We start from the raw sequence: 23,725 nt of genomic DNA, 5'->3' as shown, positions 1-23,725 counted from the left end.
GAGAAGTTGCCTGTCAACGAAGCAGCTCTCGGGGAACTACAATAATTGATATCCCCGTTCGCAGTGGACAGCCAAGCGTCAGTGCGCGCGCGTGTGTGCTTGTGCGCTTTTCCTTACGGATTGGAGTTAACTGCATAACGCGTGTCTGTGTGGATGTGTGTGTTCGTGAAGAAGGGGGAAATGTGTGGCTGCGTGAGCATGCAAATGAAGTGAAGTGAGCACGAAGATATTCGCAGCATCACTGTATTATGTGTAAAAGAGCCCGCTCCGATTGGATCTGCCTAGCTCAACGAATATGGTAAGCTATCAATTATGATGGTACAAGGTACTGTACATGTCAATCAACATGCGAAAATATGATTGAGTGGATGCAAATGCACTTTCTATAGTAACGCATGCAAGATGTTATGCTGTCAAAGATGTGGTTGTGACAACGATGGTTCCGTGTTACATTACGCTAATTAGGATCACGGTGCTAACGTGGTATCCGTAGCCTACAGGTCTCTTGACATGAACACAGGGGACTTCTCAGGGGACTTATCTGCCTGTCAGTATGATGCGATGCACTATGTGTGCAATATCATTCAAAGTTAGCGGGCACCACACATAGATGGTGTAGATGGTTTGCCACGGGCTGTCTTGGAAGTTTTAAACCTCGCTGCACATCGGATTAACGGAGCCGGTGATCTCGTTAGTGGAGGCTGAAAGCATGGCGCAGATGTCGGTAAAGTCTGTGCAAGTTCACGACATGCACATTTTTACATGAACACTCGTTCTTTATCATCTGTTTCAGTTGGAAGCATTTTGTGCGTAATTGTAGGTTGGCATCTTTGGCCAGTTATTGCACCTTGTATACACTAGGTTGCTGCGAGAGTTACTGTATGTGGGAACAGATACAGTGACAGGTTGGCAATCGTCCCGTATTTAGAGATAAAAGTATGGTTCCGTAGTGAGCTGAATCGGGACCGTACGGGACGTTAAAATACCAGGAAATTACATGTAATTCATGCAAAGCACAACCACACCCCCGGCCATGATGAAATGTCCCGTAATATTCCCATTGATAGTTGCCAATCCTAAAACACATAGATTTTGGACATTTAGAATGTGATGCATAAGATAAAGAAAGGCAGCCTCAGTGTGTGTGTGTGTGTGTGTGTGTGTGTGTCCACGCTATGCAGCATGTGTCCATGACATCTATCCCCTGGCCTAGGCTATCCAAGTGAGGTTATCCCTTGGGGCTGGCTGGCCCTGTCTTGATGGAGATTAAGGATCAGTTTCCCAGTCGACAGCTGCTACTAGAACGTCTAGAATTTCACTTGAAATGATTAAAGGTCATTTTGAAGCCGTGTTAGGCTAAAGAAAGCCATTAAAATCGCTCACTTTATTTTATACACCTGTGCGTTCGTTCTTTTCATCACTGTGACTTCCATTTATCTGTATTAATATTTTCTGGTTGATGTGAGGAAAAGATAGCCTTCTCAATTACTCACACTCACTTAAACACACCCATGCAGTCATTCGTGCGTGTCCGACACACACACACACACACACACACACACACACACACACACACACACACACACACACACACACACACACACACACACACACACACACACACACACACACACACACACACACACCTAACAACGAATCATCACATTTCTTTTGGTCGGCAGGTTACTAGTAGGCTTGTGAACCAATACTTTTCCTTTTAATGGGCCAGAGTTATGTGGAGGGGTTGTCATCAGTCAGGTATTAGCTGAGACCTATGGGTGTTTTCTGCAGCCTCTGGGGCCTATGAGAGTAAATGTAATTAAATGTTCCCGCCCGCTTACAGACATGTTTGCAACATTAACATGTACGGAAAGGAGCTGCGTGTCCTCTAGGTCTTATTAAGGCTTGAATCATTTCTCCTAATCTGAAATTAATTTTAGGCCTTTTAATTAAGGTGCACACCGAGGCCACACAGCAGTGAGTGACGGCAGATTTTTTTTTTTTCACATTCCCTGACCGCGCAGTCAGGTCTGTGGTTCTCAAGCAGAAATAGTGACGTTCTGCTGTCAAAGCTAAAATGTTTGCCTATAAGGTTACATTATATTACGTTGCACTTTGCTGATTCTTTTACTCAGTAATTAAGTAAGTAAGTTGCTGTTATTTTAGGTGCAGGAAATAGGCCATAGTTCCTGGAGTAATGTGAGGGTGATGCCTTGCTCAAGGGCACTTCAGTCAAGGGTGACATGGGATTCGAGCCTGTAACCTACCAATTCCAAGATCCTCCTCCCTTTACACTGCACCATATCTGTATTACTCTGTGTGGGACCTGGGAATCGCAGAGGAAACGCAACCCTCTCTCATTTGCTTGTGAGATGATACAATGTGTGTTTGTGTTGTTTGTGTTCTTGCCTTGCTACCTGGCGCTAAGGCTAACGTTACCTCCGTGGGGCAAACTTCAGTCACCACTCCATGGGGATTTGTTTGGCTGAGTGGTGTTTTCGGTGGGCATGCACAACAACATGTCTTTGAAATTCAGCTCCAGTTGCCATGGCATGTAACTGTGACAAATGTGCAAGGCACAGGCTAAGAGGAGCAAGCCTCCAGATCAAAGCCTCCCACGATCCACAGACGAAGAAAATTAAGAATATTTCACACACATGCTTGTGTTGAGTTTGAGCTACTTATCCAACATTGTTTTCCCAAAGAAAACGGGGCAGTAAACTGCAACAAATATTTGATAGGCAAGGGATAATTGACGACACGGTGTGCGTATAACAGGCAAAATAATGCACACCTAGGTGGTGATGCGTTACACCTCGGAATACCTACAGAATGGCATCATAGCATTTATACAGTAGCCTTGTCTAATTTCCAACACCCGTAAATGTTTTGTTTTCATCTTGCTGTGGCAACATGTAATGACAGATTTATTGGGGGAAAAGGGGGATTTGTTTGAACCGTTTACTTACCGTCTTTACATGTCAGTACGCTGGGGTGTTCTTCAAAACAAGAAAGAAAAGACAAAATGTGCAATGGTAATGTAACGCTCAAAAGGTCAAATTACGCATTTCCTTGACATATATTGATTGTAGTGGACTTGGTAAATGCAATGCGCTGGTGGCACGGCTGAACATTCTCAGCGGCTGTACCAGGCCTATTGTGACTGCTGACCGGCTGGAAAAAAGGACCTTTTACTCGTGGCGAAAGCATAGCGAAAGCATCCTCAGGAGATGGCTGAGGCAATTACCAGAAGGTCAAGAGAAAATTCCCCCAATCTTCTGCTCGCATATACATGTGACGTCTGGCAGCCCCCTTCCTTGGTCTTAGACCGACCAAGTTGACCTTTGAACTCCTGTAGAAAAGCAGCTTGTTGCGGGGGACTAGCAGTACCACCCGGCACCGGGATTGGCTAAAACCTTGCAGGTGTGATAATAATAAGGCACTTCTGGACTTTTGGGGGTAGGCGGGTGATGGAGAGGGGGGATTGGGGGCTTCAGGGCAGCTGATGCATCTTGGGTAACCTGGATGGCTGGGGGCTGCATCTGAGCCTAGACGACAGTGTTCGTATGCAAGGAATAACGCTTCGGGGGGGGGGGGGGGGGGGGCTCTGGGGGAAGGGGGGTGGGGTCCTGATGCATCATGGGTAACCTGCCTGGCTGGCTGGCCGGAGGCCGTATCTGAGCCTAGACGAGGGTGTTCGTATGCACGGCATAAAGCGCAGGCGCTCAGAGCTCCATTCCCCCATCAGGTGATAAGAGACTCATGGCTAGTGATGCCTGAAATGATTTCAGAGACACAGGCAGAGAAGAGAGCGAGAGAAGGGGAGAGCGTGGGAGAGAGCGAGAGCGAGAGAGAGAGAGAGAGAGACCAGTCGTACGTGTTTCAATTTTCCCAAGTCCTTGTTTTTCTGCAGATTACATTCAGTGCCGGTGCAGTTGAGAGGAGTGATTTTGCTGATTGTCATGCCGCTTGTGTGTGTGTATGTGTGTGTGTACGTGTGTGTGTGTGTGTGTGTGTGTGTGTGTGTGTGTGTGTGTGTGTGTGTGTGTGTGTGTGTGTGTGTGTGTGTGTGTGTGTGTGTGTGTGTGTGTGTGTGTGTGTGTGCGTGCGCGCGCGCGTGCGTGTGTGTGCATGTGTAATATGTTTCGGTGCTTGTGTGCAGAAGTTTGTGTAAAACATTCAGTAGTCTCCAACTCTGTGTGTCTCTGCGCCTGTGTATTTTTGCCCCCATTGGTTAACCCCCTGTGATCCAGACGGTTGAAATGGTCTCTTCCTCCGTTAGATTTCCTCTCTCTCCTGAATCCACAGTACCTCTGTTTCATAGTGTAGAACATGCCTGTTTGACATTTACAGAATACCCTTGCTTCCTGTATGTAAGGTCACGCAGATGGTTGAAACGGTCTCTATCTATGGCTCTGAGGTCACGTTATCCAAAGTTGTAAGCAACTCGATTTCTTGATGTGGAAACATCTTTCAGTCCAGTTGCTTAAAACATCACTAAACTATTTGGACATCTGGGTCTTCGACTATAATTTTACCATGGTGGTTTTCTGGCCCATGAGTACTTGTTTGAAATACAGTACTAGTATCTGTGGTAGAAAGGGAGCTGTATAGGTTCAGCACTGTTTGGTGGGTCATATGGGCAGTACTGTTGGGCAGTGCTGTTGACTAAAGGAAATGGTAATTGACTGTTTTAAGATACACAGAGCATTTGTGATTGATTACTACTTTGTTTAACTGTCTATATACGTATTTGTCTTCTCACCTTTTCTGTCTGTCTGTCTGTCTGTCTGTCTGCCTGTCTTTCTCTCTCTCTCTCTCTCTCTCTCTCTCTCTCTCTCTCTCTCTCTCTCTCTCTCTCTCTCTCTCTCTCTCTCTCTCTCTCTCTCTCTGATTCTGTCTCGTCTGCCTTTCACTGTTTGTCCACATCTCCCTAACTCTAACCACCAGCCTGCTATGTACCAACAATTCTACCACCCATCCTCTTGTATTGGTTTGTTGTTCTTGTTTTTTTGTTTTTTTTACACAATGTTGACGTTATTGACCTGCTGTCATAGTAACCTGAAGCACAGGGATAACATGTACACACATCATCATCTCTCGCTGGGCAGAGAGGCTTCCATCTGCAGGATGAGCCGCATTTTAAAAAACGGACTATATCGATTTCTCTGTGAAACATTTTTCCCTTTCCTGGCCAGCCGGTTGCGTGCTATTTAATTTGATTCCGTCGTAGACCTTGGCTGTAGGGCTGCCTGCTGGTCAGGGCATTACATATTTCTGAAAGCTATTAAGTTTGATGTTTTGGTTTCCATAGAGGAATATGTTGTATCTGATGCATGTAAGTGGGACTACATCTGCGTCACATGTTTTCTATTTAGCATTCAGGTCTTGAAAATAGCTTTGGCAGGGCCCAGGACATGATCATCTTGAAGTCGCCCCCCCCCACCCAATACATAGTATGTAATGAGGAGGACCCAATTCTGAGCCCCAATTCACCTTGGGCCCGGGACAACTGACCCCTTTGCCCATCCCACCATTCGGCTTCCCGGTGCATCACTGGTCTTGAAAACGGTGGAAATATCATGACATGATAATGATACTGTAGTAGTCATGAACCTGCCTAGACGTTGAGTAAAATAACTTCATTCTTCACGCTAGGTTTTCTTATTATGCATGATGTAAATACAGTTTTTTTCAATTGCTAACAAGCACTTACCCATTCTTTGGATACTTTTTCTTAACTCTTAACACAGACTACCACCTACCAAACACAATTGGCCAAACAGTTCATTTTCTTCTTAAAAGCACACACTGTTAAATTTACACAAAGTACTCATGTCAAAATAGAACACATCGTTTTCTGTACAAACTCACTTTACCAAAACACTAGAAACGTGGCTCAAAATGAAACACGTCTGTCAAACAATAACACTTGTTTTCATATCACAAGGTACATTGAGTCAATCAAATTACACAAGACTTCAAAACACTGGCTATTGTCAACATTACAGAAGCTGCATAGACTTTTACGTTTCAGTTTCACAGGTGGCCTATTGCATGCATTCAAATCATGCAATTCACTGTTTGCACTACAGTTTTTTTCAATTGCTAACAAGCTTTTGTCCAATCCTCAGCGACATTTGCAAAAATCTTAACACACCAAGGGCTTTCCATTGCCATGCAGTTGACACATTACATGCCTTTTTCACACAATTAGCAGTCAATGAATGTATTTCTAAAATGCTAACATTTCCTTTACACACAGGATAACCACAGCAACAAAACAGTGTATCTTTTATGGCTTATTTTCAAATGCTTTCACACAGTGTGTCAAAACTGGAAATACAACATCCAAATCCTTATTTCAGTAAAAATGCCTTTGCATGACATTAGCAAGAGTACAGTAAACAGATTATTGATAAAACAGTTTTTGAAAAAGTAAAAAGTTGTCTCACAATCACAGAATGAAAATGCTTTTGGGAAGCACCACCATTCCTTTTGTGAATTTCAGAATTCGCATCAGTAAGCATAGTGTCTTCAATTTGATCTAAGATCTGTGGTACCTACATATCCTGAGTGGCCATGAATACCATTGACAGCATTGAAAGTGCAAGGTTTACTGTAATGTTTTATGTATTTTGTGTGACATTCTAATTCTGTGTGGACTTTTAGGCTTTATCCTCCCAAGACATTTGGTGCCCTAGGCAACCGTCTTGTTTGTGCTTTTATATATATTTGTTTCATGATATTTCGTTCACTGTAAGTAACATTGCAAAACTGTGTATGTTCTATCATACTATACACGTAAACAGTATTTCTACTGTACCTCCTGTAGTCAGCAGTAAAAAATGCTTCGTACCGGAATCATCTTGAATGTCAACAACACATGAGGTCCGAGTCCTGTTGCCTTTAGAAATTTAGTGAAAACAGTGAATTGCATGATTTGAATGCATGCAATAGGCTACCTGTAAAATTGAAACGTAAAAGTCTATGCAGCTTCTGTAATGTTGACAATAGCCAGTATTTTGAAGTCTTGTGTAATTTGATTGACTCAATGTACCTTGTGAAATGAAAACAAGTGTTATTGTTTGACAGACGTATTTCATTTTGAGCCATGTTTCTAGTGTTTTGGTAAAGTGAGTGTGTACAGAAAATGATGTGTTCTATTTTGAATTGAGTACTTTGTGTATATTTAACAGTGTGTGCTTTTGAGAAGAAAATTAACTGTTTGGCCAATTGTGTTTGGTAGGTGGTAGTCTGTGTTAAGAGTTTAGAAAAAGTATCCATAGTATGGGTAAGTGCTTGTTAGCAATTGAAAAAAACTGTAAATTTCCAAAGGCAACAGGAGTCTGACCTCATGTGTTGTCATTCAAGTTGATTCCAGTACAAAGCATTTTTTACTGTTGACTACAGGCGGTACAGTAGAAAAACTATTTATGTATGATAGAACATATAACGTTTTGCAATGTTACTTACAGTGAACAAAATATAATGAAACAAATACATATAAAAGCACAAACAAGACTGTTGCCGAGGGCACCAAATGTCTTGTGAGGATAAAGCCTGAAAGTCCCACAGAATTAGAATGTCACACAAAATACATAAAACATTACAGTAAACCTTACACTGACAATGCTGTCAATGGTATTCATGACCACTCAGTATATACAGGTACCACAGTAAATCTTAGATCAAATTGAAGACACTATGTTTACAGATGTGAATTTTGAAAATCCACAAAAGGAACGGGGGTGCTTCCCAAGGACAAATGGTCTAGAACCGGCCCTGAAATTATTGAATCTATAATACCTTTTCATGTATTTCCAAATCATGACTTCATGGACTGCATCGACTTCAGACGTTACCTGTTTTTACCATAATTTATACCAATTTCAGCAGATGTGTTGACAGAGTGATATATACAATTTTTAAACATGATGAATTATGAAGATTTCGTTAGGCCTATAGACATTCTTCTCATAAACAAACAGTTCTTTCCAACTGTTACAAAAGCATTTTCATTCTGTGATTGTGAGACAACTTTTTACTGTAAAAACTGTCAACAGAACCGAACAACTAAAATTGGAGGTTTTCTTCTACTTTTACCAATAATCATTTCGCTGTACTCTTGCTAATGTTATGCAAAGGGATATTTACTGAAATAAGGATTTGGATGTTGTATTTCCAGTTTTGACACACTGTGTGAAAGCATTTGAAAATAAGCCATAAAAGATACATTGTTTTGTTGCTGTGGTTATCCTGTGTGTAAAGGAAATGTTAGCATTTTAGAAATGCATTAATTGACTGCTAATTGTGTGAAAAAGGCATGTAATGTGTCAACTGCATGGCCATGGAAAGCCCTTGGTGTGTTAACTGTGCTAAGGGTTTTGCAAATGTCGCTGAGGATTGGACAAAAGCTTGTTAGCAATTGAAAAAAACTGTAAACAAGTCCGACAGGTGGACAAAGATGGGTCCACTCGTTGCTTATTGATGCAAATGAATGAATACAATTCAATGTAACGAGAAAAATAGCGGCGAAGATCGTGTTTTGGTTGATTTGAAGAATGCATTTCAGACGGACAGACAGATAAACCGACGGACGGACACACCCCTCTTATAGAGATGCTAGGATGCCTCTAAAACGTGGAAATACATTCAGTGTGTCTGATTATCTGTAATTTTTTCTTTGAGGTGTTGTAAAGCCATGGGGCCCTCATTTCATTTCCAGTGCAGCCATATCAAAGCTGAGGTCTCCTGCATAAAATCATGAGCTGAGCTGTTGAAGTGTTGCTCCTCGCCTCTTCTTCTCTTGGCGGACGCTGAGGAAAAAGGACAGGCCGAACGGCTGACTCCTCGACTTCTCCTGACTCCTCTTGCGTCGTCTCGACAGCAGACCCGGTGTGCGAACAGACTAATTTGATGTCTGCCTGTGAATTATTTACAGCACCACCAGTTCTGGGCATGCTGTACTGAAGCTGCACCGTACCAAAAAAAAAATGCAGTGTTAATTCCACTCTTAAAGAGTCGATTTAACATCTAGAGTGTATTATTCGAGAGTACTCTCTATGTGTTGAGTTTTCACTCACTGACTTCTTGTGATGACTTTGAGTAAGTCTGCTGGCCTACTGATATGCTGACGTGACGATGAGCTTCAAAGCTGTAGTCTCTCAGCCTAGCCTAGACTGGGTTTGTCCTCCTTTTTCTCTGCGAGGTGCAGTTTGGTTCATTTGGTTCAGTTCAATTCAGTTCAATTTGTGCTGTCTATACTCGGCTACTCATTTGTCCAATTTTGCAAATTAGAGGCATTGTTAGTTTTATTAGCATTCGTGTTTGTCCAACAGTAATTGCTTTTCGCTGCTGATTAGCCTTCCAGTGCGACGCTCGCCCACACATCGAGTCATTAACTTAATAAGTTTTTAAGTCCTTAAATCCAGTGTTTTTCCACAGCTAGTGAGCTCAGCCCGTTGATCGTTGAAGTATCATTTGAATTGACTTATGCAGGGCTCAACTCCAGCTCTGTTTTCTTGAGAATTATGCACATATTAGCATTCAAAAAAGTCTCTGTAGAGTGCTCATGAAAAATCCTGTAGGCCCTAGACGTTCAAGATTTATCTGACAGAGCCAGAGGCAGTCAAACTGGAATTACTCAAGTAAAAGTGTAATATATTCATCCTATGCTTTCAACATACAGAAGTTGATTTGAATAATTATCTTTTTAACCTGAGGTTCATCTTGTTCAGTGAATTGGCTGCGGCAGTTGCGTATATGGCTGGACGTTTTTCTGTCTGAACCTGGGACGTCTGCTTCGTGTCTGTCACCATGTCTTTACAACAATCTCTCTGTAGTCTGCGTGGACCATCTTGTTAAGTGGTATAAGTGTTTTGATATCTGTTGCTGTGACGGGAAAGAGTGAGAGACGAAAGTATTGTGAGGCGTGACCGTTCTCTTTATCCGTGCTTGCTTGGCACGCCTTCATCCAGCAAGTGAGTGGTTGCCCGGCCCATTCTCCACTGATAGCCCCTGCGATGATGACTCTTTAGTGAAGTGTCCTGGCTGTTATGTGCTGTGCAATGAGAGGGTGGGAATGGATTGCGTATGGATCTGGCAGGCATGGGCTCCTCACTTGACACCTTAAACGGTTGCTCAGGAGCGGCGTGGCGTGCTGTGGTGTGGTGCTCGGCTGTCTGACAAGCAGTCAGTTATTTTTCATATCTGGAGTAGCAGCTGTCGTCACTACCACACCAACACTGTGCTATCATATGCTCTGCGTCGACAAGATACCGATGAGATATTATGAGAGGGTAAAGAAAAGACGGAAAGGGAGACGTTGGAAGATAAAAATCAGAGGAGGATGTCTGTGTCCTTCTGTCATAAACACTTTCTCTCTCTGTCCCTCTCTCTCTCTCTCTCTCTCTCTCTCTCTCTCTCTCTCTCTCTCTCTCTCTCTCTCTCTCTCTCTCTCTCTCTCTCTCTCTCTCTCTCTCTCTCTCTCTCTCTCTCTCTCTGTCTGCCTCTCTCTCTCTCTCTCTGTCCCTTTCTCTCTCTCTCTCTCTCGCTCTTTATCTCTCCCCCCCCACCCCTCCTCGCCCCTGTCCCTCCTTCCCACCTCTCCAGACTACATCTGTCTGTCAGCTGGTGATTTATTTTTAGATACTAAGATTTAACATGTCAGCTCTGGCTACCCTGATGGTGAGTGACATTGTCAGGGTTGGAGAAGCTTTTTTGAATGATTTTGCTGGGATGCTATTTGTCACATGAGATAGTGTGTCAATGGATAAGGTGGGAGAGCACGAAGAGCATGGGAATGAATTACAGATGCACCGGATCCTGCCGGATACCGGATCCACTGCTTAAGATCCTGCCGGATCCGGAACCGGATACCGGATCCTACGAAAGGGTTGAAACACATAGCCTACTCGCACACGTGGGCCCATTTTTAGTACGTTGGCTCAAACGATTTTTTTTAGACTCATTGGCTGACTGCCACACTGCCTGCACTGGCCGCTTCCAAAGTTATTTCACTCCATGCAGCAATTGGGGTTGTGAAAGACCTAAAACCTAGGCTAGAGATGCACCAGATCCTGATTTTTAGGTAACTGCCGGATACCGGATCCACTGCTTACGTAAGATCCTGCCGGATCCGGATCCTGTAAAAAACCCTATTATCCTGCCGGATCCGGAACCGGATCTTGGATCCTCCTGCATCTCTAGAATGAATGGTGGGGGTGGATGATGTGGGGTTGTAGTCGAGGGTTGTACCAGAGACGGTTTAGAATAGAGAATCTTTGGTTGTACTGTAGATGGAGGTGTTTGAGGTTTGGGTAGCTGCTGCTCAAATCTCCCTTCCCCTAGAGGGCTAGATCTCTGCACAGGCCTCACCTGAATACAAATGAGTTGTGTGTGTGTGTGTGTGTGTGTGTGTGTGTGTGTGTGTGTGTGTGTGTGTGTGTGTGTGTGTGTGTGTGTGTGTGTGTGTGTGTGTGTGTGTGTGTGTGTGTGTGTGTGTGTGTGTGTGTGTGTGTGTGTGTGTGAGGGAGAGAGAGAGAGAGAGAGAGTGCCTTAGCCATAATCAGTCAATAGTGTGAACAATGGGATGGGCGAGTCATATCACACGGCGAGTCTTATCACAATGTGTGAGAGTAGCTGACCAATGCAAAGATATGTTGTGCTTTCCAATATGCGGACTTGCGTCCTCCACTTGTGCTTGTGGCCTCGTGTTTTGCTGACGTCCCGCCTCCGTGGAGAAAACAAGTTTCAACAAGTTTCCCCGCTGTCAGCCTGGCCACAGCAATTTTTGGGGGACCATTTTTCATTCACCATCCAGTTTGCAAATGAGCAAATGACTTTACAATTGAGCTTTTGCAAGATATTAATAGTAATAATAATAATACTTTCGTTTTATATAGCGCCTTTCAAAACACCCAAGGACGCTTCACAGAGTGTTGTGTTGGAAAGTGTGAGTGTGTGTGCGCGTCAGTGTGTGAGCATGTGTGTGAATGCATGTAAGTGAATGAATTATTGAAATATAACGCTGTTGTCAGTGATGTCATCTTCCTGGTACGAGACCACAAGCACAAGTGGAGGATGCAAGTCCGCATATTCGAATGCATTCAGTAGCTGAATGCATAGTCTGAATCCAAAAATTGTAAAGGTGTGTTTCCCGTCCTTGTGTGTTGAGGTGTACATGCGTGTGCTCGTGAGTGCATTATACATAACCCTGTTGTTGTGAGCGTGACTGTGCGTGTGTGTATGTTAGCGTGCGTGTGTGTGTTGAGGTGTACATGCGTGTGCTCGTGAGTGCATTATACATAACCCTGTTGTTGTGAGCGTGACTGTGCGTGTGTGTATGTTAGCGTGCGTGTGTGTCTAGGTGTTCATGCGTGTGCTCATGAGTGCATTATGCATCACCTTGTTGTTGTGAGCGCGACTGTTCGTGCGTATCTATGCACACTCCCGTGTGGCGTGCGGGACGGAGGGAGAGGAGAGGCGAGGCGAGGCGAGGTGAGGCATCACCCTCCTGCTTTATTGATCTAAAGTCACTCTTTCACTTAACTCCCGGCGGGCGCCGCACTAACTGGTAGCGGTGTTCTCACCTTGATAAAATCTGCATGGGCCGACTGTTCTTTCAGCAGTGAAGCTTTTAGCTACCCAATACCAGCAATTAATCAGACGACTGACAGCCTTCAAGGAAGGATAAGCGGAGCCGTTCAGTGCTCTCTCTCTCTCTCTCTCTCTCTCTCTCTCTCTCTCTCTCTCTCTCTCTCTCTCCCTCTCTCTCTCTCTCTCTCTCTCTCTCTCTCTCTCTCTCTCTCCCTCCCTTTCTATCTCTCTCTCTCTCTGTCTGTCTCTCTCTCTCTCCAGGATGTTTGTTATAAAGTTCAAGTTATTTATGGTTGTTGACTGTTGCCCATCATGCTGTCATCAAGCAAAGGGAAAATGCCAGCCCATCAGTCATTTAGCAATGCGGTAGTGCTACTGCCAAATGCTCATCTGGCTTCTCTCCTCTCCATCAAAACACATGCGCACACACACGCAGAAAAAACATGTGCACACACACGCGCCCACACACACATACGCACGCACACACACACACGCGCACGCACGCACGCACGCACGCACGCACGCACGCACACACACGCTCTCTCTCTCTCTCTCTCTCTCTCTCTCTCTCTCTCTCTCTCTCTCTCTCTCTCTCTCTCTCTCTCTCTCGCTCTCGCTCTCTCTATCTCTCCACACACACACACATTCTGTATTCTATACAAGTAAACACACACACACACACACACACACACACACACACACACACACACACACACACACACACACACACACACACACACACACACACACACACACACACACACACACACACACACACACAAACACACACAGCATTTAGCAGTCCAAAAATATAATGAGCAAAAAAGCTGCCGTGACAGCTTCTTTCAGATGTGTTAAAAACTCCCAGCATATTGCTTGGCTGCCGCTCCAAGTGTCGTTTATATTGTCCCTTTAGCCAAAGCACAGCGTGGCCAGCGTCGTACACCTGGAATTTATAGCCTTTTAAAAATCGCCCACATTGTTCAAGGTGTTAAATGGTTTCTTGAATATAGATCTACAGCTCAAGGCCCTTTCGCCTTCTCTCTCTCTCTCTCTCTCTCTCTCTCTCTCTCTCTCTCTCTCTCTCTCTCTCTCTCTCTCTCTCTCTCTCTCTCTCTCTCTCTCTCTCTCTCTCTCTCCCTCTCTCTCTATATATATAATATACACATACAATATACACTGAAGTATTTTGCTGTGTGAGGCCTTACCAGTCTAGGCTGTGTCCTGTGTTGAATTAGGTTGGGCCTGGCAGAAACAAGCACAGCATACAGTACAAACAAAGAAGGTGGATCTAACAAGAAGCGTCATTTTGTTTCTTTTCCGGTATCCACTTCATGTCGGGTGAACGCCCCTTTAGGAGACCTTCGGTTAGGAGACCTTCAGAGTCCTGAGGTTGAGAATCAATGAAGTCACCTCAAAAAGAGAAGAATAAGTAGGGGACAACGCCCCCTTAGGAGACCCAACTTGAGCACACGCTTTTGCATTGAGTGGGCGTGTTTTGCGATATCTTGCTCTGATTCAGTATTTTTGGTAAAAAGCACACATACCTTAGCAACAAGCATGGCATAGAAGCACATGTGGGGTTAGGTGCCTTGCTCAAGGGCACTTCAGCTATGGATGGAGGTCTAGGGAGAGGTAAGCATGGGATTCGTCTCTGCAACCCTCTGATCTACATGTAAAGCACACCTCCCCAACCATTAGGCCACGTCTGCTGCATGAAGGGAGATGGTCCTTTGGAGAATGCGGGCAGCGATCACACTACCTCTTACATGCTAAGCAAGCATTCTACCGTCTGAGTTAATTCCCCATTGCCTTACATACCAACAGAATACACACGCACAGCAACCTCAGACACAAGCACACCATACGTACGTACATACCAACAGCATACACTTAGACAGTATACACACTGACCTTAGAAACAAGCACAGCACACACACACCAACCCCAGCATAGACACCGGCCTCAGCTGTGAGTCTACTGGGCCTGATCTGTCTTCTATCTGTGAGATCTGTCTTCTCCAGCTACTGCTTCAGGACTAATGAGCCTGTTCTGACACTGTTGTCAGACGGACACAGAAACACACATGTACACACACGCGCGCACACACACATAGACACACACATAGACACACACACAGACACAGACACAGACACACACATAGACACACACACAGACACACACACACACACACACACACACACACACACACACACACACACACACACACACACACACACACGTGAACACACGCACACAGGGGGGACAAAAGGGACAGTTGTCCCGGGCCCAGGGATAGAGAGGGCCCAGAATTGGCTCCTCACTACATTGTATCTATTGGGCTGGGGGGCCCTTTCAGATGACTTTGTCCCGGGCCCAGCCAAAGCTGTCAGCGGCCCTGCACGCACGCACGCACACAAATTGATCCGTCTGTTCTGACTGAGCCACCTAAGCTTGCTGTCTGTTTTTGTGCTTTGTGAACATTTAAAACAATATTTTTGACCCATTGACACTCTCCGGTTCCTGTTTCGTCCCACATCCACAAGTCAGTCCTGCAGTCTCCTTGCTTCTTTGAGTGTCCATCCAGGGCATCAGTAGAGGCGTTTGTGTAGGCCGGTCGGCTTATAGCTGGGGCTGTTACTCATTTCATGTATGGCTCCCATCACACACAGCAATATCTGTGATCCGTTTCATAAGTAAGTGCTGAACTCCAGTAAGAGAAATACACTGTGGTGCCAGGATTATTTGTGCTTTTGAGATTTACTGTTCTCCTTCGGTATCTGTCAAATCATTGTGTGGGTTAAAATGCGAAGGTCAAGTGGATTGTTCAATTTTGAGAGGGCTGTCAGTCTGGCCATTTTTGGGGCGAGTGAAAGAAAGCCTCTTCCTTTTCAACTTGCAGAGATATGTGTTCTCATTGCTGGTTGTCGGTTCGGGCTGTTCTTTCTTTCCCGTCATCTAGCAAGTCGTGGTGGTGGGTGTCAATGATGATGGCACAGCCGTTATATATCTTCCTTTCAAAGTGTCCCTGGTTGTTCGTATCCAGCTGCTAAAGTCAGTGTTCATTATTTTTCACTGTGTGCTGCTGCTACTCAAGTTCATTCGTAGGCTGAAGGAGTGGGATGTCTGACATCCCAGACTGTCCTCGGCAGTGTCACAGACACATTGTCTGGATTCTTGTGCTCGTTATCTCAATCAGGGACACATTAGCTGGATCACACTTGCAGTACTGACAGCAAAAACAGCAAGAGTTTAAACGCTTTGAGAGCCACATGAGCCGAGGAACAGAGGTCTTTCAGAGCACACGCGCATGTGCACACACAGACACACATACATGTACAGCACATACAGCACACACACACACACACACACACACACACACACACACACACACACACACACACACACACACACACACACACACACACACACACACACACACACACTCACACTCACACTCACACTCACACTCACGCACACACACACACACACACGCACACTCACGCACACACTCAAACACACATACACAAACACACACAGTAAAAACAGAAATACTGAGTAATACCTAATACCCTATGGACTCAAACTTATTGGTTCAATACCCGTATGCTGACCGGTTTCTTATGTCTCTACATGGATCTCTCTGTCACTGTCACTCTGTCTCTGTCTCTGTATCTGCCTCTCTCTCTCTCTCTCTCTCTCTCTCTCTCTCTCTCTCTCTCTCTCTCTCTCTGTGTCTCTGTCTCTGTCTGTCTGTCTCTCTCTGCCTCTCTCTCTCTCTCTCTCTTTCTCTCTCCCTGTGTCTCTGTCTCTCTCTCTCTCATTTCGCTCTTTATGGGCACAGCGTGCCTGTGGTATAGTAGGAATGCCCCTGCTCGTGAAGTAGAGACATCACGTAAAGTGTGTTTGAAGAGTCTGATGAAACGGCCACGGCTGGCTGTAATAACCCCGAGGAGTGGACACTTAGGGACACCCTCTTCACCCCCGGTGCTAAAACCAATTGAACATCTGCTACCGGGGCCACATGATCTGGCTTCAAAAGACCGCCCCAGGGCCATTCGCTACAGACTAAATGGCTGCCTTGATCTCCATAAAAGGTGTGGCCCAGTGCAGTGTGATCGATTTTTAATACATAGTATTAATCCTTTTAAATGACACGGCTTGTTAAAGTTATTGGGTCTTCTTGGTCTTGGCCTTGAAATAGAACTTCCTCTGTCATTTGAAATTGACACAGTTCTGACAGGGCAATTTGAAATTTGTCATTCAGTATACGTGCAATGACTCTGCCTGCGAGATGCTATGATGATTTGCATGATTTGAATGAATAGTGTGCGTATGAGGCTATTTTTGATGGATGCAGAGCAAGCTGTAATTGTGGCTTTACTCACAGTGAAAGGTTTGTATATTTGGTATTTTTATATTCTAGTCAATGTCTGGACTTTGAATGCAGTTTTACAGTAGATTGCTCGCCTGCCCATGTAATCAGAAAGAAAATAAGCCTAATGAACCTTGATGTGGGATTCTATTCAAATCTGTACAACTTAGTACATGAGAAAAGAGCAGTGATATCTATTTTTACCTTCAATGTGTCTTTCCTCTAATCACAACAAGGTTTTATTTCAGAAATAAAAAAAAACACTGTATAAAATACATGCGTTTTGGTCCAGTGTGCTGTATGATTTGAATGTGGTCACGGCAGTTAGCTTCTGAGCTCATGGAGAGCGTCCTCAGGGAGTGCTTTAATTGGCAGGTGCAAATTGGAAGAATGGAGCAACCAGTCTGTTTACGCAGTCAGAAAGTCGATACATCTCTGAATCAAGCAGTTGATCAGTGAACACACAGTGGATGTTGGTTTGTGTGTCTGCCACTCAATCTTGTGTTTGACTAAAGGACGAAAAAAACATTGGAAGTACACAAACACACACATGCACACTGACACATGCACACGCATGTGCGCGCACGCACGCACACACACACACACACACACACACACACACACACACACACACACACACACACACACACACACACACACACACACACACACACACACACACACACACACACACACACACACACACACACACACACACACACAAAATGCTTAATCATTCAGGAAGTCTTAATGGATTTTTTTTTCACAATCAACTTTCTTTCATTCTTGCTTTCATTTTCCCCTGTGACCTCTTTCAACATTACGTGCCATGAGCTTAAAGAACTTGCAGAGTGTGCGCGAAAGAAATGCAGCCTTCCAGAATTCACCAAGACATCTGTCCCACTCAACACACCATCATCAGCACACACCAGCAGCAGCTGTGAGTTCAAAAATATATAACTCAACTAGAAGCACTCAGAGAGCGCAGACCTCCGCCAAGGAAGCTGCTTGATAGAACATTTGACTATGTTACACCTTAAGTCTTTCTGCCTTCTTTTTGTGGAGTACCCGCAATTCAATTTCTGGTCACTAGGGGTGTCTAGATATATAGGCCAACAATGGTGAAGAATCTTTTAAAAAGTCCTGGTTCTGGTTCGTGATTCGGATCACCACCAGAATTTAATCACTTGTTCCTTGGGTCATTACTAACAACTCCACAAAGTTCCGTTCAAATCAGTTGATTAGTTTTTGAGTTATCCTGCTAACAGAATATTTTTAAAAGTCCTGGTTCCGGTTCGTGATCTGAATCACTACCAGAATTTAATCACTTGTTCTTTGGGTCATTATCAACAACTCCAGAAAGTTTCGTCCAAATTCGTTGATTAGTTTTTTAGTTATGCTACTGACAAACAGACAGACAAACAGACAGACAGACAAACCAACTCGACCGAAAACATTACCTCCTTGGCGAAGGTAATAAGTGAAAACAATAGGGGTTCTTTCCATTATGCTAACTCCCATCCTCCCTTGTGCTTGTGGCCTCGTTATGATGTCAGAAAGCGTCATTGATGACAGATGTTTAATTCAATATCCCTAGCGCAATTCAGAGGTCACTTCTCATTTACAATCGGGATGTTGGAATGGGGAGAACTCCTCCAAATGTTGTTGTGGCTAGGCTGACAGCGGGGACACTTAATTGTTTCCTCCACAGAGGCGCAGCGTCGGCAAAGCTCGAGGCCACCAGCACAGGTTGATGACGGGAGTTAGGATAATGGAATGCACCCTAGCACCGAGTTTTAATGGCTCGTTCTTTTGAAACTCGATTGTTGGAAACTCCGGCTTCCACCTCGGAAAAATGCAAAAGAATGGGTACTCAAATCGGAGTTCCGAAGCACAAACTCGGAGCGCTTCTGTGTACTCTGAGTTGGTTTAACATTAGTGTTTTCAGACGTTTGTATTGTCCCCAGCTGTTTCAATAGAACGCATTTACAACGGTTGTCGGGAGAACAACCTCGGCTCTACCGACAGCCGAGTTTCAAAAGAATGAGCCATAACTCCCTAATGGTCAATTCCATCACTGCCACTCCTGCTTTTTCGTTCTTTTTAGTGTGTTATACGTAAGCAGATAGATAAGACAGTGTACCTTGAGGAGCCATTACCGTGTCTTGAAACGTACTAGTAGGTGTTCAATTGCATCCTCTTTTAAGCTGAACAGATCTATACTGTATAATCCTGAATGGATGTGTAAATAAGTTTTTGACAAGTCACTTTTACAGTTTGTGTTTTTACAGATTGCTTGATTGACAATCTTATTCTTCGCCTTTTACACACATGCATGGACATGTTAAGCTACATCAACATATACCTGCCCATCTTCCTGAACTTTAGCAGCTATTTATGATTGGCAGACTTCTCCCTTGACTAAAGAAAAGTAGGCTCGGGGAAGTGGAGACTCATTGAAGTGAAGTAGTTACAAAACAAGAGGTATATAATTACGTCCATTATAATTAAATCCATAGAATTATATCCAGCTTTCACAGCAGTCTACAGATTTTTACCCATCGTCATATAAGACTCCTTAGAGGGCAACATTGATTACGTACTGTACATTAAAATGATAGTATGTATAAATGGATAAGATTAGTTAACAGGAAGTCTTAATCTCCACAGCTTTATTTTAAATCTATTTTTTTGAAGACAAAAATGTCCAGACTTAATTATGAGGCAATTATTGTCACATCATTATAATAATATGTGGCACAAAGAGTGGACTAAGGCATTCAGACAAAATTGAATTCCAGACAAATCTGTCCTTAGCTGACGGTGCTGAGTTCAGAGTTAAAATATAACTGACAATGGAATAGATAAATTAAGGCAGTTATTAAATGCTGTTAGCTGACTCACTGCCAAATGAGTGCATGGGCCTATTATACTAATGATATTCTTGTCAGTGGCCAACAAATAAACGCCATGTTGAGCCATGGCCAAATACTAACTTCAGACACCATATCGCACATCCGGGTCTGAGGGGTGGGGTGGGGGGGGGGCATGAAGGATTGACTTATTGACAGAATCCTGACGTCAGTAACCACAGGCTATGTGGACTGTGGAGCCATTTTCTGTTGCGGCTGACGCAGGCAGGCGGCATCGGGCATCAGCTGTCGGGAGACTATGATGTGAAGGAAATGGAATGACAGCCTGTGGCCACGCACACACACACACACGCACAAAAAACCCCACTCTGCCTGCTCCAATACATCCATTTGGCCAAAGGTGACACGGCAAGAGAAAGGAAATGTATTTCTCCACCAGGAAGCCAAAATAGGTATGTTATTTATTGGTCCTGATGCCACAAATGTAGGCCTGGAGTTGGAAGTGTTTAGCTTGCTTTTGACTCATGGTTGCGTAAGTGGATATAGGCTACTTTATGAGCATCATTTCTGACTTCAAAAAATGGTTTTGTTGGGTTGGGTAGGACTATGGCAGGAGGATTTTTATTCTGACTTCAAGAGTGTGAGTGTGAGGTTTTACTCCAACTACAGTGAGAGTTGTGTTTTGAAGGGGTGTGTGTGAGGTGCCGGTGCGGGGCTGTCATTGAGGTCTGCTGCATTCATTTATTGAGTTGCGCTAATGACCAAGGCCTCTGCTTAGCCCCTTCATGCCTTTACTGTGGCTAATGAGCTGGACACTCCAGGCATTGGAGCACTCATTAGCACATCACTGCTTACTCTTCCTCTCTCTTTTTCTGTCTCTCTGTCTCTCTCTCTCTGTCTCTTTGTTTCTCTCTCTCTCTTTTTTCTGTGTCTGCCTCTCTCCCTGTCTCTCCATTTCTCTCTCTCTCTCTCTCTCTCTCTCTCTCTCTCTCTCTCTCTCTCTCTCTCTCTCTCTCTCTCTCTCTCTCTCTCTCTCTCTCTCTCTCTCTGTTTCTCTCTCTCTTCTTTCTGTGTCTGCCTCTCTCTCTGTCTCTCCATTTCTCTCTCTCTCTCTCTCTCTCTCTCTCTCTCTCTCTCTCTCTCTCTCTCTCTCTCTCTCTCTCTCTCTCTGTGGCCTGCTCTCTGTCTTTCTTGTTGGTCTTTTTTCTCTCTGTGACTCTCATTCACATATTCACACATACTGTACAGTCGTTGATGTTCTCTTTCTCTCCCTCTGTGACCAGATGCTTCAACTCTGTGAAAGTGTGTTGATTCTTTTGACCTCTGCTCGCAGGCATGAAAGCACTGGATGTGTGTGGGGGAGGCCAGCTGAATGAAACACTTCTATGTCCATTAAAAAAGAGAAAGCTACCGCCACATGCAACACAGAGGTGATGCAACAGTGAAGTTGAGGCAATTCAACAAAGAGCAATGGACTAAGAGTTAGAGTCAAAAGTCCAAAAGTTGTTGCAGAGTCCAATTTCTGTTTTTTTTTTTTTTGCAAGTTCAGCAATCATTTTGGGCAAAAGACTTGACAGCAGAAAGAAAACTTAAAATAGCACATTGTTATTGGTGTCTTTTATTGGACTTTCAAATTCTAATCATAAACCAGCAGTTTTATGTATGAGGTACAGCTCCATTAAAACAGCAGACTGCTCCCCTCAGAACACTAAAACATTCACTCTATTACTTTGCGATAAATTAGGAGTTGCTCAGTTTTTATCACCATCTGTTCCGAAGCAGTCACACAATAATAGCATTATGCATTAATAAAATGATTAATGAAAAGTATAATCAACTCCAGGCATGAAGTAAGCTGAGGCAAGTAACACTTATAATAATCAATAGTATTTCATTTCGAAGATTTGCTCTTAAATTAGTGAAAATATTCACAATTTCAGCAGTGACTTTTTTTTTAGATCCAGGATGATGTTCAAGTGGCACTCTGGCTATTCCCAGTTCCTTCAGGCCTGCTGGCTCAGTGTGTTTGGCTGATATGCGCTTTTTGAAATAAAGTCCTGCTGCTCTGGTTACTTTCTGCTCGCTATATTGTTGATGCCAGCAGTGCTTTGTTTCCCCTGCTTATGAGCATACAGCTAGCTTGAGACTGATTTATGAAGACGTGCGATTATTTTACTTTTTTTTCAGCCTTACTCCCTGGCAGTGCTCGAATCAGCAGCTACATTAATGATCACAGAACACATTGTTGGGCCATGAGGTGTAAGGGTGACTCAGCAATTTTTTTTTATTCACCGTTTTTTTCCCTTTATAAACAAGATCCCAAGATGGGAAACTGTAACATTACAAAGTCAGTGACCAACACCCACCCACCCCAACCCAATTCCAGAAATGAAGTGAAAGAAAATAATAGTTCAGTTACAACTAACAACTGATTCAGCATTGTTTAACCCTGTCTAAGGTGAAAGTCAGGGCCAGGTTATCAAGTAGAGAGTTAAACTGTGTATGAAAGAGCTGGCGACATGTGTCTATAATCAGGAGACGACACGACTTAGCGCCTCAACAGTGCACACCATTGTTAGCTTGAAGGTCACAAAGCCCTGGTGTACGGTGTCAGGCTTGCTGAAATTCAAGCACAAACACAAATGACACCTCAGAGTTTTGAAACTGCTGCAATGCCTAACAGAAATGGAGAAAGGAGGAAGAAATGTTATGTTTATTCTTTTGTCATGTGAACGGGACAAAGAAATGAAAGCAATTATTTTCACAAGGACAGACATTGGTATTCACTCCGACACAAGTGGTCTTTGTGGTGTGTTTTTTTAGCTACCCTGAAGGGAGAGACGGTGTGACAGGTCAGCTCTCAACAAAAACAACTCACAATTAGAAGTCTTCTCAGTGGCAAAATGACCCCATAATCTCTGAGGGTCTGCTGTGCAGGCTGGGTAATCGGCCGCATCACGGCACCTTTCTCCATGGGCTGATGCAAGAATGATGCTGTCACTGGGCATGGGCGTCAGGGAGGGAGAGGGAGAGGAGAGTGGAGAGGGAGCAGAGGTGGGGTAGAGAATGGAGGACAGCAGTGGAAAATGACGAGGAGACAAGAGGAGAGGAGCAGAGTGGAGAGGAGCATAGTGGAAAGAAGACGCGAAGGAGGAGAAGGGAGGGAGCAGAGGTGGGGTTAAAAAAAAGGTGAAGACAGAAGAGGACAGCAGAAGAAAGGTGTAACGTGGAGAGAGGAGAGGATCATGGTGGACAGGGGGGGAGAAAAGAGGAGAAGAGCAAAAGAGGGATGAAAGGAGGACATAAGTGAAGAGCAGGGACGGGAGAGGAAAATGGAGAATAGGAGGAAAGGAGAGGACCAAAAACGGAAGACAGCCATGGAGGCAAAAGGACGCAAAACTAGAAGAAATATAATTAAAAAGCAAATGAGAGGAGTATGAGAGAGGCGTAAGATAGAGGTGTAGGACCAAGCAGAAAAGAGGAGATGAGAGTAGAAGAGAGGAGATGGGAGAGGAGAGGAGAGCAGAGAGGAAAAAAGACAAGGAGGATAGGAGAGGAGAGGAGAGGAGAGGAGATGAGATGAGATGAGATGAGATGAGAAGAGAAGAGAAGAGAAGAGAAGAGAAGAGAAGAGAAGAGAAGAGAAGAGAAGAGAAGAGAAGAGGGGAATGGAAAGGAGAGAGAGGAGGGAGAGGAGAGATGGAAAGAGGAGAGGAGATGAGATGAGATGAGATGAGAAGAGAAGAGAAGAGGGGAATGGAAAGGAGAGAGGAGAGGGAAAGAGAGGAGGGAGAGGAGAGATGGAAAGAGGAGAGGAGATGAGATGAGATGAGATGAGATGAGAGGGAAGGAGAGAGGAGAGGAAAGAAGAGAGGAG

At 44.2% G+C, this 23,725-nt stretch overlaps 1 long non-coding RNA gene across 1 annotated transcript in view; it reads left to right on the top strand.

Annotated features, from left to right (window-relative positions):
- The first annotated feature begins 45 nt into the window (after nucleotides 1–45).
- Nucleotides 46–23,725, top strand: part of LOC134441208 (uncharacterized) — a 62,149-nt gene continuing 38,469 nt past the window's right edge. The window contains exon 1 of the long non-coding RNA XR_010033119.1: nucleotides 46–298. This is a non-coding gene — a long non-coding RNA (uncharacterized LOC134441208). The remainder of the gene's footprint in view (nucleotides 299–23,725) is intronic.

The sequence above is a fragment of the Engraulis encrasicolus genome, chromosome 24 (assembly GCF_034702125.1).
Source record: "Engraulis encrasicolus isolate BLACKSEA-1 chromosome 24, IST_EnEncr_1.0, whole genome shotgun sequence".
Lineage (NCBI taxonomy): Eukaryota > Metazoa > Chordata > Actinopteri > Clupeiformes > Engraulidae > Engraulis > Engraulis encrasicolus.
This window is presented reverse-complemented; position numbering and strand designations above follow the sequence as displayed.